Source organism: Lactuca serriola, chromosome 5 (assembly GCF_051521515.1).
Source record: "Lactuca serriola cultivar US96UC23 chromosome 5, Lser_US96UC23_V15, whole genome shotgun sequence".
NCBI lineage: Eukaryota > Viridiplantae > Streptophyta > Magnoliopsida > Asterales > Asteraceae > Lactuca > Lactuca serriola.
The window spans coordinates 311,154,395-311,165,217 of NC_136412.1; the positions used below are offsets into that span (position 1 = coordinate 311,154,395).

Genomic DNA, 10,823 nt, shown 5'->3' on the forward strand with positions numbered 1-10,823 from the left:
AGTTTTATTATTTATTAACTAATTATTTTTTCATTTTAGCCAATATTAAATATTAATTCTATAACTGTCGTATGTTATTTTTATAACTATTTAGGTAAAAAGCTTATCATTTTTATGGAATCTAGATTTAATACTGCTTATTTTATTTTTTTGTATTATAATATATTGATTTTATTTAGTGCTATTATTAAGTACTTTTTGATAAATACTACTTATGCTTAAGTAACAACACATTATAATTAGATGATGATATTTTATTAAACATTTCATAAAGATGAGGGTAGTAAGAAATTAAAAAAAAAAAAAACTGTAAAAGTGGTTAATGATGAAGATGATTTAAGTTATGGTTAGTTAAAAACTTATAAGGACAATAATGATTTAAATTAGGGTTAGTTAAAAACTTATTTGGCTTAGCTACATCTTTAAAAGCACCAATTAAATCGAATCAAATAAACAAAAAACCGATTAAATCGAAAATAAAAAGTAATTTTCATTTTTCTAAAAATCATCTTAAAACAAATATGAAAAAAAATTGTAGGGTTTTTGATATTTTAAGATGGATTAATTTTGGAAAATAATAATAAGACATTTTATCATAATTTCTTATTATAACAGTATATTTTTAATATAGTTATAATCATGGTTGTTTTGGGTAAATGTGAGCGCGGTGCGTTTCGGTGCTGTTATTAGTCACAACCTCACCACTAACCGCAAATGAGGTTAATCCATTTTCAAAACCGTTTGGTGCGGTTATTTTTGCGGTGTTTTTTTTTTTTTTTTTTTTTTTTTTTTTTTTTTTTTTAATGTTGCAGTTATTAACCGCATGGATTTGGTGCGGTTGTTTTTTGTGGTTTTTAACCACAATTTAGAGCTTAAACGTTGTTAAGAGTTTAAACATATTTATTTGTAATAATAAAAAAACCATAACAATTAACTTAAATCACAAACAACTAATATCTTAAAAACTTGTCTTATTTTTAATATTTAATATATTAATAATTAATAAAAAAAATATATATAATATATGCGGTGCGGTGCGGTTTTTTTGCAGTTTTTGAAAACTAATAACCGCACCGTACCGCAAATTTACGGTTTTTGAAAAACAGAAAACCTTACCTTTGGTTTTTATTGCGGTTGCGGTTTATGCGGTTAATTTTAGTCGCGGTGCGGTTTTTACTCACCCCTTTAGCTATGTGCGGCCGAAATTAGACCATGTCGTTTAGGGAGTCCAGAATTTTTACATGTATTAATATTAGCGACGGATGGTGGCAGATTAGGACACACTAGTGACACAAATTCGTGACAGATAGTTTATAACAATTATCTGACTTATCAATTATTTTTGTTTATATAAAAAAAAATATTTAAAGCAAACTTTTATTTTCGTACATAATATTAATAATCAACACCGGCCTTGTTTATACTAACAACTAGCTTGCATTCAGTTTCATCATTATTATAACAACTAATGTCGTAAAGCATGCTACGATGAAGAATTTGATAATATTCATTATTATTATCAAATATATATCAAAAGTATGATATTATATGTGTAGAGTATAGAGTATAGTACTATAATCTTTATTTTGATAAAATAATTACTACTTTTCGCGATTAATCATATATTATTTTAGATATGTAAGGAATATCTTTTAATTACTTTAGGAAAAAGTAAAGAAAAAGTATAATGAAAGGTCAACTCTGTATGCAGGATTAATTATATCACATCATTTCTATTGCAGCCTTGCAACTTGAATGTATCAATCACTATAGGAAGGGGTGGTCAGGAAGCTCTCTGCAGTTTGCACCATCTTGTTTACCTAAAGCGTCTTTCAATCATATTTTTTAATAGAAATTAGAATGGTCCTTGTATCTGTTAAAGAATTACAATTTTTTTGTTCCTAGTTCTTTTTGTTATAATTTCGTCCCTAAGGTAGTAAGGTAGTAAGATTTGCACTTGTTTTGATTTTGATAACTCTTTTTAACGAATTTACCATGACTCACAAAACTCCTTCATTGTTCATTATCTTTTAGTAAACTATAGAAATTATCTTTTTGTGGTTAGGTTACATTTGCAATTTTAAGCCATATCATTTTCGTTTGCAAATCTTGTGGTTTTCTGTCTCTCATTCATGTAAAATGAGTATATTACCATTTTTTTAAATATTTCTTTTATGTACATAATAACTTTTATTAAATTATACTGGACTCATCCCCACCTCATCCTATCCAACGCCAATCCACCCTCACACCTTCTTCACCTTAATCCTAACGTCGTAGTTTAGCCAACTCCATATTGGTTTGTTGGTCTTCAGAATTTGGGAAGGAGCTCAACAGATTTCAATCTGGTGAAACCCTAGAATTATTGACAACATAAAAGCCTATCAGGCAACTCGTAATGAGGCGACTCAGATTTTTTCCAGTGAGAATTTCATGAGGAAGATTTAAGAATTACCTCTCATATTTTAGCAATGTTGCAGAAGTTGGTAGGCGTTCGGTCGACTAGTGAGCACTCGGTCTAGACGGAATTAGATTGAGTAAATTATAAAGAAATAAACTTTAGAAAAACTATATATATATATATATATATATATATATATATATATATATATATATATATATATATATATATATATATATAGGATAACCGCACGATGCAGCGGCGAAATTTGTTTGATTCCAACGATTAGTTTCTGTCCAAAAATTTGTTTCGTTTTGATGGTCATCAAATCGTTTCTTTTAAGAAAATACGTTAATGTTTTGGTTTAAAAATAAATATACATTATTGTTGTGATTAAAAAAAGTACTAACTATTTGGGTTATACATTGCAATGAAAAAATATAAAAATAAAAAATAAAAAAACTAATATCAATCGGGTACTTCTTCTTGTTTCATCATGCAAAGTAAAATATTTTATACGGTGAGTTGGAATATATGGTTTTGAAATGAAAATAACTATCCAAAATTTGATAATATAAAATATATACCCCAACTTATTTGAGTTACTAAGTTGATCATGGCGAAGTTAATTTATGTAAAATTTAAAAATAAATAAATGAAAATAAATAAAAGACTGTAGAAAAGAATTTGTACATTCGGATTCAAATATCAAATTTTAGAATTAAACTAAAAAACATTTTCCAAAATTTGTAATTGTTTAAATTCAATATTTTTCTTGAATTTTGGCACGAGGAAATAATTTCATTTCGGTGATTAATCTTGTGGGCAAGGAGTTACATAACGGTGATTAATCTTCATTGGAAAATAGTGAAGCTAAGTGCTAGCGTTTTTTTTCTTTAACTATTCATATTAATTGCTTTTATGTAAAACATCATTCACTGGCTTCTATAATATTTCGTTCTTAATATTATCATATTATATTTTATTTCAAAATCAAGAGACCATTAACACTTAATATTTATGATTTTGAAACTATAAAAATATTATAAAGGTAGATTACAAATGGTAAATTTTGCCAAAAATAATTAGTAAAATAAAAAGTATCAAAGACAGCAAATCTCTTATTTTTCTTCAAAACACCACCAAAATATTCAATATACAGGAGCACTTATGAACACATTATTCTTGTTAATCAAGTTTTTTTTTTTTTTTTTTGCAGTACAAACAATTACAACGTAAATATATTAAGTGTATAAGTTAATAAGATCTCAAGTAATCGTATAATATGTGAAAAATATAGATTACAAATGGTAAATTTTGCCAAAAATAATTACGTTAGAAACCAGCATTTTTCTGCAAAAATTACACTTCGTCACAAAGCAGTTCTAACTCTTCAGCCCCTACAAGATTATTGTCAAGAACAATGCAAGCTATTATTAGATTAGATATTAAAAAAAACATTTATCTTATATCTGTATATTTGATACAATGCCTTATAAATAACAAAAATTCATATTTTTATACACAAAAGGATAACTAAATTTAAAAGTAAAAGATATTTATTACATGAAAAATCATGTGTCTCAACCCTCTTTTTACCTTAAAGTCTATTTGTTTATGCTTTGTCTTTACTCTCTTCATAAAATAAGATCCTTCGTGTTCATTAAATGAAAAAACTGAAACAAAAACTCTATTATAGTTAAAGTGACTCACATCTAAGAAACAAACATGATGTGTGATCTGTTAACCATCACCAGGCCAATTTGCTTGTGACTAACATCATTCCTGAGTTACATTGACATTTGCTTGGGCTGGTTTTAGTATGCTCTTCTCCCTCCATTCCTGATCATACATATTAAACGACAAATTTACAAATAAATTAGCCATTATTACTAAGTTTAAGTTCACTCATAGCAAATACAACAATAATGAAGAAAGATTATCATATATTAGATCCCTTACATGAATAATTGATAACATAAAAATCAAAATCACCAATGTTGCATACAGATCTGAATGGGAGATTTCAAAGATTCAGATTCAGAAGTAGGAAAAGGGTCGTAGTTCTTCATGTTCGTGAGATATAGGCAGATCGGCTCTAAGATCTCTTGACTTATAACCACTTCATCCACTTTATCTGAAAATTTCACCATACTTGACCAAACATTATTGAAGGCAATATGTCGAACAACTGGGGTGCATGATCTGTAATTTGCCAAAAAAAAAATAACAAATCCAAGGTTCTTAAACCCATTAAATCACTAAAAAGCATAAATTGATTCATGGATTCACCACTTAAATTTTATACTTACATTCACAATCACCCCTGGCTCTTTGACGGCTTCTCCTATATCTATAACAACAACCAAAACCATTAAACCTACATCATATTTCTTGAATAGAAATTCTAGATAGAAGCTACAAAGCATGAATACCTGAACCGATTAAATTTTTGCCTGTGAACTCCATCTATCGTCGTCGAACCGTAACAAATATCAAGCAAAACTATCAAACTTTCGTCGCATTGAGAAGTGATAGCCAAGATTCGATTCCTTTTGCCTAGATATTGATTGAAATGAGGAGACGGCCAAGACTCAGGGCCTGTATACACAAACAAACACACAGTCGTTACCGGTGATCCGTTAGGGATTTCTTGCGTGAGAAAGAAGGAAACAATAAACATAGATTACCTGTTCCTTGCCCAAAACAGATCAGATAGGGACATTCCAAACCTAAAATCAACCCTAGATGGAGTTCGGCCTCTTGCAGTAGGTGTGTAGCGATGAGCTCTAGGCCAGGGTTTTATGTTGTGCATTGGTGGAGATATTGTGGTGAGATGGTGGTCCGATGGAGTGGCGGTGGTTTGGGCAGACCATTATGCCGATGATTGTGTTTTTAGGTTTTCTCCCGATATATTGACGATTTACAGGTTGACATATATATGCGGCGATTTTATGATGTTTGTTGGTGTTCTATCAACAAAGTCGTGGATTAAGGGACAATTCAAATGGAAAAAAGTCATAGAGAAAAAGTCAGGTCAAAGGATACGTATGATAAGAGCTGTTATATGGGTTAAGTTTAAAATTTTGAGAAAATGACAAAAATAGCCATTTACACTAATTGCATTACAAAAATACCCAAAAAAAAAAAATCGAAATTACAAAATTAGCCAACGATTTCGCAGATGGAGATGCCCCATCTGCGTAATGAGCTTCTCATCTGCGAAAGTACAAGCACCTAAAGCACAGCTGTGCTTTAGGTGCTTGTACTTTCACAGTTGGTTTTAATTTTTTTTTTTTAATATTTTTGCTGTATATATAGGGGTAATTTCACAGATGGAATAGGTCCATCTGCGAAATACTCTCACCTAAAGCTAATTTTGTAATTTCGATTTTTTTGACTATTTTTATAATGCAATTAGTGTAAATGGCTATTTTTGTCATTTTTTCTAAAATTTAATATTATTTTATTTGTTGTTAGTTGTATTTTAAGCTTAGAGACTTGAACGTCTTAAAAAAATATTATTATTATATTCAATCTATTTATGAAAATAATAGGATTTCTTTTATAAGTTAGTATATATATATATATATATATATATATATATATATATATATATATATATATATATATATATCATAAGTTTATTACAATATATAACAAAATAGATGAATATCAATAATTATTATAGTTTTTTATCAAAAAAAAAATATCAAAATTCCCAAATTTGACGAGTTGGCCGAGCACGACTGATTTTCTCCGAGTGGGACAGATTCCGATTTTTTTTTTACTGATTCTTAGACAACCATCCCGTCACTTCCCTGATTCCAAGTAATAGTTCGAGTAAACCGAATTTTACAACACTGTATTTTAGTTATGGCGAGCCATATTAGGAGGAAAATCAAGTTGTACTAGAATTAGAATAGCATAATCTAAACGAATTTGCTAGTTTTTCGGTGGATTAGCCATGTGATATGATCGACAGGTATAAAATAAAAGGAAAATAGTGTGGAGTTTCCTGTTTCTTTAGGAATTATGCATGGAAAGAAACAATGGGAGGAATGTTTCAGAATATAATCCCCTCGAGCATAAATTAAATGGTTTGCTAGTTTACCAATTTTGCGGTTCTCATCTTCGAATTTACTTAAATGAAGAGCTTTCATGGATTGACGGTGGAGTAAGTTTACATAAATTGATACATTTTGCCGAGTCTTGACATTGATGAGTATTCCATTTTTGGACATTTTAAAATGTATTTCCAAACCTTTTTAAAAGCTTTGAAAAATGGAGGATTAAGGTTCCATAATTCCCAAACCGTCATAGCATGCATAGATTCTTAAATTATAAGATTTGGGAATTAGATATATGTTGGGGCGTAAGGTCGGAAGATGAAGTAGTAAAGAAAAGATATGAAAGAAAGGGCAATGGTTGGGTTGGGATGAGGTGGATCATTTTTAAAATTTTTATTATTAAGAATAATAGATGAATATAATAAAAAAGAAAAAGTATATAGAAAATAGAAGATAGTCATTTTACATAGATCAGTGAGGGGATAATGACTCAGGAGGATAACCAACTGTTGAGTTTGTTCATATTTGGTCCATTTCATATTTTTTGTACCCAGTATACCATCAAACTTATTGTTTGAGTTCATCATAACCCTTTTGACTGACTATGATAACTGTTCAAAAGGGTTATGGTGAATACAAACAACAAATTCGATGGTATATTGGGTAAAAAAAGGAAAGAGATCAAATGTGAACAAACTCAACAGTTGGTTACCCTATTGAGTCATTTTTCCTTTACTCATTTACAGAAAATCTTACGTCATCTCTTGCTCATATTAATGACTTTATGAGGTTCATTATTGTTTCTCTTTAAAACATAACCCACAAAGAACATTATTCATACATGTATAACTTTGTAATGCACTTGCATATTTATCAGAGGAATCTTGATTGGGCAGGAGCATTTCATAACTATATTTACATTTACAGTCAAACAATTTATCGTATCATGGATTCTGGATAGGCCTACAAACGAGTGGAATCACAAATGCTGTGATTTTTTATTTTACTTGGATTTAAGATCGACTTTATGGGATAAGATACAACATCAATATGTACATGATCATGAAACTTTTGTAGACACAACATCATAATATACCAAGAGCTAAACGTTTATGCTAATAAAGATACCTCCCATACACAATAATATCCTTTTGCAGAGAGTTGTTGACAGCTAACCACAGTAGGCGTATTGTCTATCATGTTTTGATCAAGATACCCATTCGAAATGCTCTTCATATACTTTATGGCCTAAGAAGGTTGCAGTCTTTGATACTTTTGTAGCTTTAATTTCATTAAAATTTTTTGGGGAAAATGACTAGGAGGATAACCAATTGTTGCGTTTGTTCACATTTGGTCATTTCCTTTTTTTTGGTACCCAATATACCATCGAACTTGTTGTTTATGTTCACCATAACCCTTTTGACCGACTATTACAGGTGATAGTCGGTCAAAAGGGTTATGGTGACACAAACAACAAGTTCGATGGTATATTGGGTACAAAAAAAGGAAAATGACCAAATGTGAACAAATTCTACAATTGATTACCCTCCTGAGTCATTATCCCATCAGTGAGGTATCAACCTTTTGAAAGTTGGACTAACATTGTGAACTTGACCAAAAAACAAGGACCATTACTACAATCTACTCTTGGTTATTGAAGCAAATAACTTCCGTTTCTTCCATTTCATATCAATCAGTTAGACGAATTTAATTCCAAAACCAATCAACCCTCATCTCCTTCGTTGGATTTCATGATTTCTTGAACATAACGAGTCAAATTCACCAGAATTTCTTCTTCTAAAGTAAGCTTAGAATGAACTAGAAACAAAAGAGATGATCTATATGTATTTGTATATGTGTTTAGTTCACGAATCAGAATAGATAATCTGTATTTGTTTCCTCAAAACCCATGAGGTTTCCCTATCCGATTCCTAAATCTGGCCTGGTCTTCATTTTTCAAAACCAAACCGGCCTAAAACTCGATTAATCGTCTTGGACCCATGGTCTTCATTTTTCAAGTCCTTCAAACTCCTATTCATCAAAACCCATATTCTTCATTTTGTTTTCATTAGATTGGGAGGCTACTATATAGAATTCCACACGTTATCGAGAAAAAGTCGAAAATATGACGTTTTAACATTTTCATGTGGGGTTGGCTAAAAAGACATTCTACTTGGCTAATTAGACAATTCAATCACTATTTTTAGTTACTTTTAAGCAATGATTATATAATAATTATTTATTACTTTTGATTTTTTTAAATGGTTAGTTATTTACATTTGATTTATAATGATTAACATTATTTTTATATGAGAAAATTACTAAACTAGCCAAAAACATTAGTTACTTACCGATTTTTAACCAAAAATTAGCAATTGTCCCAAAATAGCCCATGAGACCTTAGACTTTTAGGTTCGTCTATTGTTTTGCCTTTCGCCTATTGTTTGACCTATTTGTCTACTGTTTCGATTTTACTATAAATTTTTTTTCATTTTTTGGACTAAAACTGCAGGTATTATTTTACCTACGGTATTCTCTCGGTTGAGCTACGATTTTCCTTTTTTGTTATTTTTTTGAAAAAAAAGCATCAAATGTGAACCATAATACATTTATATACAACTTACAAGCAAATTAAATCGAAAAATCGAAAAAAAAACCAAAAACGTAGGCTTCATACGAAACCTATGGTGTACAAGTACACAATGCACAATCTGTGCATTGTATACTTGTACATCGTAGGTTTCGTATGAAGCCTACGGTTTCATATTTTTTTGGTTTTTTTTTTTTTTGAAAAAAACCTATATATATAAAAACTACTCCTAATCAATAATACAGTAAACTTTCGGCAAAAAACGGCCCATACATCGTTGTTATTTGAAGGCTCTATTGAGAAAAAATAATAGGCCAAACCAAGAAAAAATAGGTAAAATGACCTAATCTGAAAAATAAACCATTATATATTATGGGCCGATGGACCTTGAAAAAGTAGACGGGCCACGAAAGAGTAGCCATTTCCTGAAATAGTAGTCAAACTTCAAAAATTTCCTTTGACCGTAGTCAAACTGTGTTTAACCGTATACGATCCTAATTGTTTACAGTTTCGTTGGCTATTTTGGGATAAATGAGTATTTTTTGGCTAAATGGATAAGTCATTAAGGATTTAGGTCAGTTTAGTAATTTTCTCCTTTTATATTTATTTTCTACTTAAAACCACCCTATTAATTTAGTAACGATTAAATTTTATTTTTAATTTATAAATATTAATTAACACATATATATTTTATATTATTTAGTGATGAAAAAAATAAGAAATATTATAAAACTGAATAAAAAAATATAATTAATATATCTGATATCTAAGACCAGTATGTGTGGGCAACATGTTAAGACATATTGCTACACCTAAAAAGTGTCACATCACATGTCAATCATGGTGTTATAACACCAAATAACAAATATAAAACTAAATCAAAATATAATTAATATCTTTGATATCTAAGACTAGTGTGAGTGGACAACATATTAAGACATGTTACTACACCTAAAAAGTGTCACCTCACATGCCATGCCAATCATGGTGTTATAACACCAAGTGAGGAAATGAACATGTTATAATACCCTTAATTCTCCATGTCACTTGATACTTTCATTTTATTTACTTATTTTTATAGTTTATTTTAGCATATTTTATTTTATTCTTATTTAATCTTCATGCACATTTTTCCTTTTTGTTATTTTATATCTATATCGGGTACTTTCGAGTTTTTTTAGCTTTATTGTAGATATTTGGAGAAATGGAGCGGAGCATGGAGGGAGATTTGGAAGACTAACGAAGTTCGAGTAAGTGATCGGGATTTTTGGAGGTTATTAAAAAGAGTTGGAGTGAAGATTGATGTCATTAGAGTTTGCTTTGAAGATTATATGCAAGAAACTTGAGCCTTGGATGATTGGAAGACAAAGATTTATGGATTATGGATTACTGGTTTTGGTTGTTCTATTTGGGCTTTTGATGATAATAAGAAGAAGATGGACTTGTTTTGGACCACTAAATGTTGCATTGGGAGCATTTGGATCAGTCGACAAAGTCAAAAAGCAAGAGGACAAAATTGGACCAAAGAGGAAAGGGGACAACAAACTTTTCTTGATTAGCATATCCCACGAGGCCACGTGACTCTTGTAGGGGAAATTCTGGGTATTTAACTTTTATGGCTATTTGAGGATGGTTGGTGGGGAACTTTTGGGACAACTTTTGGATTTGATTTTTAGGGTATATTGGCTGCATTTTGGAGAGAAAAAAAGGAGGAAACTCTTGGAAGAACACACTTTTGCTCTCAAGAAGAACTTGAAGATTG

At 30.0% G+C, this 10,823-nt stretch overlaps 1 long non-coding RNA gene across 1 annotated transcript; it reads right to left on the reverse strand.

Annotated features, from left to right (window-relative positions):
• Positions 1-3,641: 3,641 nt before the first annotated feature.
• Positions 3,642-5,393, reverse strand: LOC145051806 (uncharacterized). The gene is made up of 6 exons (XR_013683831.1): positions 5,092-5,393; positions 4,837-5,002; positions 4,714-4,754; positions 4,364-4,606; positions 4,115-4,243; positions 3,642-3,801 (listed from the first exon to the last, which is right to left on the reverse strand). It is a non-coding gene; the product is annotated as an uncharacterized LOC145051806 (long non-coding RNA).
• Between the last annotated feature and the right edge of the window lie 5,430 nt (positions 5,394-10,823).